Below are 7378 nucleotides of genomic sequence, written 5' to 3' on the forward strand. Positions count from 1 at the left end.
ATAATACATCATATGTTAATAAAAAAGAAAAGAAAAAAGCATAGAACAATATGTACAGCAAACTTCAATTATGTGAACATATGTGTGAAAGTGGATAAAAGAAAAGGGAATGCACACGGATGAAAATAGCTGCTGTTAGGATTATATAATTATAGAATTTTTCTCCTTTGAAACCTTCTTTAATACTGTTGATATGTAAACTTCTTCACAAAAATAAACAAAAAATTCAAACAAAAAACCAATATAGCCAAATAAACAAAACAAAACAAAAACAAACTTCTAGCTCATGGCTCAGTAAAATTTTCATTTTTAGCAATACAATTGAATATCACAAAAATGTATCACAAAATACATAGGTCAAACTCAATATTCTTATTAATAATGGGTCCTCCCTTGTCCCATCCAAGAATTTCCTCAGGATATGAGAAAAGGCAGAACCAGTAGACAGTGTTGCCCATTAACAGGATTTCTATGGTAGGAAAGATCTAGTTTAAAACATTACAATTTCTTACTTGAAAAAGATACTCAGTGTCTTATTAATCTTTGTAATCTTATCTTGGGCTGGGCATAGATTAGGTGTTCAATAAAGGTTTTGAACATTAATGGATAAAGGATTATCAATTATATCTGATCACAAACTTTTGTGCTACAACCTATAGCAGTGACTGTGAGTAAGATTTAACTGACATGCCAGGATAATTGTGTTTCATTATCAAGAACATAATATTCAGTTGATTTTTATAAAAATTGTCTGCTGAAAAAGAATGCCTAAAATTAGTCACTGTAGAAAACTTTTTAATATGTAAAAATATAAAAAAACATTTCAAAATACATTATGTAGGGGGAGCCTGGGTGGCTCAGTGGGTTAAGCCTCTGCCTTTGGCTCAGGTCATGATCTCAGGGTCCTGGAATCAAGCCCCGCATCAGGCTCTCTGCTCTCTCTCTCTGGAGAGCCTGCTCCCCACCCCCCCGCCTGACTCTCTGCCTACTTGTGATCTCTGTCAAATAAATAAATAAATACATCTTAAAAAAATAAAATGAAATAAAATATATTATGTAGGTAAATCATCTTTTCAGGAATTTGAAACAAATGGAAGAGGACAATAATGTATTACACAAACTATATACTCCAAAGATATATGGTAATATAAAACATCATGAGAGCAATGTAAGTCCTATTTTTCCTACATTTCATTAATATTCTTTCATATACATAGGCAAAACACACATGCAAGAGCACATACGCATGTACACACACACGCACACATACACACACGAGCAACAATGTGCCCATGCAGTTCATGAAAGGCAATGTGTTACAATAGCCACAGATGACAAGAGAGATCACCGGTATGAAATTTTTGTCTATGGTAATTTCATAGGAAATCAACCAGGTATCCAACAAATGATGTACATGAATTTGACCATTATCCAATGAAACCAACTGAGCTGGAATCACAGAAATTCTTGAACCTTTAGGAGAGAATTTATTCTAACTTGCTTCTCTAATGTTTATGAAAGAAAACTTTTCTTACTATCTTAAATAAAACCTGTTGGCTAAAACTATGCATCAGTGTTCTAAGCTAATTTAATATATAATTATAAGATTATGATTTTATAAAAGTTCCAGAGAGTAACATTTATTTCAGAGAACTCAAAGATTAAAGTTTGGGAAATTCTCAGCCCAAACTACATTATGTGACACCTTACATAGATAAAAGTAATGTACAGGCTAGGCCTATCAGACTTTGTATATAGAGAGAAGAAAACTAATGGTGAGATAAAGTTAAGTTATTTCAAATATGGAGCCATACGTCACACGTTGGGAGTAAGAGCAGAAATACACTAGTACCTCCCATTTGCCTTTCCTACTTGATAGCAGAAGAGGTCAGCTCTGCCAACAAAGCAGGTCCTATATAAGGCTAGTGTTTCCAAGCCTACCACTTAGCAGCAGAGGAAGACTCAGGTCCTACTTCTACTAGACAACCACCCAGGAACAAAAGGCAAACAAATTCTCATGTTTCCCAGCCCTGTACTAAAGAGAAGATGGGGGGCACCTGGGTGGCACTGTTGGTTAAGTATCTGCCTTCAGCTCAGGTCATGATCCCAGGTCCTGGGATCAAGTCATGCATTGGACTCCTTGCTCGGCAGGGAATCTGCTTCTCCCTCTGTCTACTGCTCCCCCTGCTTGTGTGTGCTCTTTCTCTCGGACAAATAAATCTATAAAAATTTTTTAAAAATAAAGAACAGATGATCCATACTTGGTGTTTCCTACCAAACCACCCAAGAGTGGGAAAAACAAAATACAACCAAAAAAACCCCAGTCTGATATTTCCTTACCTCAAACTGGTGACAGGGGATAATTCAGAAACTACATTTATCAACCTCTCACACAATGGCATAAGTGGCCCAGGTAGATAACTCCTTTTCCCTGCATAAATGGCAGAGACTGACCAAGGAACTCACTACATGAACTGACCCAGGTTAGGAGAAATGCTCTCCGTCCACAAATCCAGTATTGTCTATGTCCCAAGTGGCACAATGAGACTAGGGAATCCCTTCTGCACACATGGGCCTAAGCAGCAGGGACGAAGACATCACAAAAATGTTTCATCACAAAATTATATCTTTAAACAAATGAAAGAGTACAAAATTTGAGCAAAGACAAATAAGTACGGAAAAAAACCCAAATAGAAACAATACAGCAGGAAAAGACAAAAAAATGAAATAAAAGCTTAATGCACGATCTCAATATAGACGTGAAAGAGGCCGAGAAAAGAATCTGTAAACGTCAGAACAGATCAGGAGAATTCACAAAAATTGAAAAGCAGAGAAGAGAATAAGAGAAAAAGAACAAGGCCCCAGAAATCTGTGGAATAAAACCAGAACATCCACCATTTGTATCAAGGGAGTGCCAGAAAAAGAAGGAAAAGAGTGGAAGGGGAAAAGCAAGTTAACATGTCAAAAATGGCTAGAGACAGTTCTCCAAAAAGAAAAGAAATGGAGGGGTGCCTGGGTGGCTCAGTGGATTAAAGCCTCTGCTTTCAGCTCGGGTCATGATCCCGGGGTCCTGGGATTGAGGCCCACATCGGGCTCTCTGCTCAGCAGGGAGCCTGCTGCCTCCTCTCTCTCTCTGCCTGCATCTCTCCTACTGGTGATCTCTGTCTGTCAAATAAATAAAATCTTAAAAAAAAAAAAAAAAAAAAGAAAAGAAATGGAAAGTGAAGGCTTAGAACTTCAGAAAGGAAAAAAATTAAAATAAGGATAAATATAACGGATGATCCTTGTTATCATTTGTTTCCTTCCTTAAATTAATTTATTTGAGAGAGTGAAAGCAAGAGACTGAGTAGGGTCAGTGGGAGGCAGGGAGCAGGAGAAAGAGAGAATCCAAAGCAGTCTTCACACCAAGCAGAGCAAGACATGGGGATTGATCTCAGGACCCCAAGATCATGATCTGAGGGGAAATCAAGGTTCAGACACTTAACCAACCGAGCCACCCACGGGCCCTTATTTCATTCATAAGTCATATTTGATGGCGGCACTCAATGTTGTTATGTTTGTGTATTTTATTTCATATGCCAACCACGAATACAACTATACAAAAATTTTTTTTAAATGATGAAAAAAATAATATGAAAATCACCCACTAAAAGGAGAAAGGAACAAGGAAAGCAGAAACAAAGAAAAGAAATAGTAAACAAAATGGTAGAGTTATGTAATACATATTAATAGCTTATACGTAAATGGTATAAATGCACAAAAGAGAAGACAGAGATTAGTAAAATAGATAAAAACAGGAGCCAACTATATTCTACCTACACCAAATTCACTTCAAATTGTCTCTGTACTGAAGATGACTTGAACATCCATCTAGAGTCTGAAGAACTGTCTTTAAAAACAAATAAAAACATTCCCAGGAACAGTAAGTGAGCTCATCTGAGTCATAGAACAAAATGCCAGTTACAATTGCTTTAAAGAAAATGAAATTCTTAGGTATAAAATGAACAAAACGTGTACAAGATATTTAATTAGAAAGATTTATCATACTCAAGGACTATAAAACTCAACATAGTAAAGATGTCAATTCTGCCTAAATTGGTATATAAATTCAACACAAATCCTATCAAACTTCCACCAAGTACATCTGTAGATATAAACAAAATTATTCAATAATTTATATGGAAATGCACAGGACTAACAGAATATAAACCAAGTTTGATACAAATAGGTGTGGGAGGGACACCTGGGTGGCTCAGTCTGTTAAGCATCTGCCTTCAGCTCAGGTCATGATCCAAGAGTCCTGGGATCCAGTCCCACATCTGGATCCTTGCTCAGCAGAGAGCCTGCTTCTCCCTCTGCCTGCCTCTCTCCCTGGTCATGTTTTCTCTCTCAAATAAATAAATTCCTAAAATAATAATAATAATATTAATAATAATGTGGGAGGAATCATTCTTCCCAACAAAAAGGCTTATAGAGCAACAGTAATGAAAGAGTGGGACATTGGTGAAAGGATGGATATGCAGAAAAATGTAACAAAATGGAGATCCCAGAAGAAGATCTACACAAATATCTTCAAATTATAACAGATCTGAAAGCAATCAATAGGGGGCCCTGCATGGCTCAGTTGGTTAAGCAGCTGCCTTCTGCTCAGATATTGGTCCCATCATCCTAGGAACCAGCCCAATGTCAGGCTCCCTGCTGGGTAAGCAGTCTACTGCTCCCTCTGCCCTTTCCCCCACTTGTCTGCTCTTTTCTTTCTCCCTGCCTCCCTCTGTCTCTTTAAATAAATAAATAAATGTGATTTGTTAGAGGAGGGAAAGAACTTTAAATATATTTTTAAAGGTTATTTATTTATTTTTTAGACACAGAGAGAGACAGAGAAACAGTGAGAGAGGGAACATAAGCAGGGGGAGTGGGAGAGGTAGAAGCAGGCCTCCCACAAAGCAGGGAGCCCAATATGGGGCTAGATCCCAAGATCCTGGGATCATGACCTGAACCAAAGTCAGATGCCTAAGGACAGCCACCCAGGTGCCCTGGGAGATTTTTAAACAGATGGTGACAGAGCAATTGGACATCTATAGCCCAAGGAAATCAACTTTTACCTAAAACCTCACAACTTACAGAAATAAATTCAAAATGAAACAGTTGAACTCCAGCCATATGCTCAGCTAATACAAGACAAGGGAGCCAAGAATACACAATGGAGAACGAATACTCACTTCAACTAACAGTAATAGGAAAGCTGGAGAAACCCATGCAAAACAATGAAATTGACCCCTATTTCAAAACTACTCAAAAGAATTAACTTCAAGGGGGAGGAGTCAAGATAGCAGAGAAGTAGCAGGCTGAGACTACTTCAGCTAGCAGGAGATCAGCTAGATAGCTTATCTAAAGATTGCAAACACCTGCAAATCCATCGGCCGATCGAAGAGAAGAAGAACAGCAATTCTGGAAACAGAAAAACAACCACTTTCTGAAAGGTAGGACTGGTGGAGAAGTGAGTCCAAAGCGACAGGAAGATAGACCCCGGGGGGAGGGGCCGGCTCCCGGCAAGCGGTGGAGCCGCGGAGCACAAAATCAGGACTTTTAAAAAGTCTGTTCCACTGAGGTACATCGCTCCAGAGGCTAAACCAGAGCAAAGCCCACGCCGAGTCAGCGTGGCCTCAGGTCCCGCAGGGTCACAGAAGGACCTGGGGTGTCTGAGTGTCGCAGAGCTTGCGGGTATTGGAACGGGAAAGCCGGCTACAGAGACAGCCGACAGTAAGCTCACAGCTCGGTGTTACCTTCAACCGGTGGCAGGCTCGGTGAGCTCGGAGCGCGGCCGGAGGTCAGGCAGACGGGAGTAAGAGGGCGCTGTTCTCTGAGGGCGCACTGAGGAGTGGGGCCCCGGGCTCTCGGCTCCTCGGGGCCGGAGACCAGGAGGCCGCCATTTGTATTCCCGTCCTCCGGAACTCTACGGAAAGCGCTCAGGGAACAAAAGCTCCTGAAAGCAAACCCGAGCGGATTACTCAGCCCTGCCCCTGGTAAGGGCAGTGCAATTCCGCCTGGGGCCAAGACACTTGAGAATGACTACACCAGGCCCCTCCACCAGAAGATCAACAAGAAATCCAGCCAAGACCAAGTTCACCTACCAAGGAGTGCGATTTCAATACCAAGGAGAGCAGCAGAATTCCAGAGGAGGAGAAAGCAAAGCACGGAACTCATGGCTTTCTCCCTGTGATATTTTTTTGGTCTTGCAGTTAATTTACTTTTTTTCTTTTTCATTTTGTTTTTTATTTCTCGCCTTCTGGTAAAATTTTTTTTAACTTTTACCCTTTTCTTTTTTAAAGTTTTTTAAGTAGTTTATCTAATATATATATTTTTTCTTTTGTACATTTTACTTTATTTGTTTTCTTTTTTAAAATTCTTTTTTTTTCTTTCTTCCCTTTTGAACCTCTTTTTATCCCCTTTCTCCCCCCTCACGATTTGGGATCTCTATTGATTTGGTTAAAGCATATTTTCCTGGGGTTGTTGCCACCCTTTTAGTATTTTAATTGCTCCTGCATATACTCTTATCTGGACAAAATGACAAGATGGAAAAATTCACCACAAAAGAAAGAACAAGAGGCAGTACCGAAGGCTAGGGACCTAATCAATACAGACATTGGTAATATGTCAGATCTAGAGTTCAGAATGACAATTCTCAAGATTCTAGCCGGGCTCGAAAAAGGCACAACCTAACCCTACACCTAAAGGAGCTGGAGAAAGCACAAGAAAGAAACCCTAAGCCCAGCAGGAGAAGAGAAATCATAAAGATCAGAGCAGAAATTAATGAAATAGAAACCAAAAAAACAATAGAACAAATCAACAAAACTAGGAGCTGGTTCTTTGAAAGAATTAATAAAATTGATAAACACCTGGCCCGACTTATCAAAAAGAAAAGAGAAAGGACCCAAATAAATAAAATCATGAATGAAAGAGGAGAGATCACAACTAACACCATAGAAATACAAACTATTATAAGAACATACTATGAGCAACTCTACGCCAACAAATTTGACAATCTGGAAGAAATGGATGCATTCCTAGAAACATATAAACTACCACAACTGAACCAGGAAGAAATAGAAAGCCTAAACAAAACCAAAAGAATGGGAGAAGATATTTGCAAATGACATATCAGATAAAGGGCTAGGGTCCAAAAACTATAAAGAACTTAGCAAACTCAACACCCAAAGAACAAATAATCCAATCAAGAAATGGGCAGAGGACATGAACAGACATTTCTGCAAAGAAGACATCCAGATGGCCAACAGACACATGAAAAAGTGATCCATATCACTCGGCATCAGGGAAATACAAATCAAAACCACAATGAGATATCACCTCACACCAGTCA

Source organism: Mustela nigripes, chromosome X (genome assembly GCF_022355385.1).
Source record: "Mustela nigripes isolate SB6536 chromosome X, MUSNIG.SB6536, whole genome shotgun sequence".
In the NCBI taxonomy this organism is placed as follows: Eukaryota; Metazoa; Chordata; class Mammalia; order Carnivora; family Mustelidae; genus Mustela; species Mustela nigripes.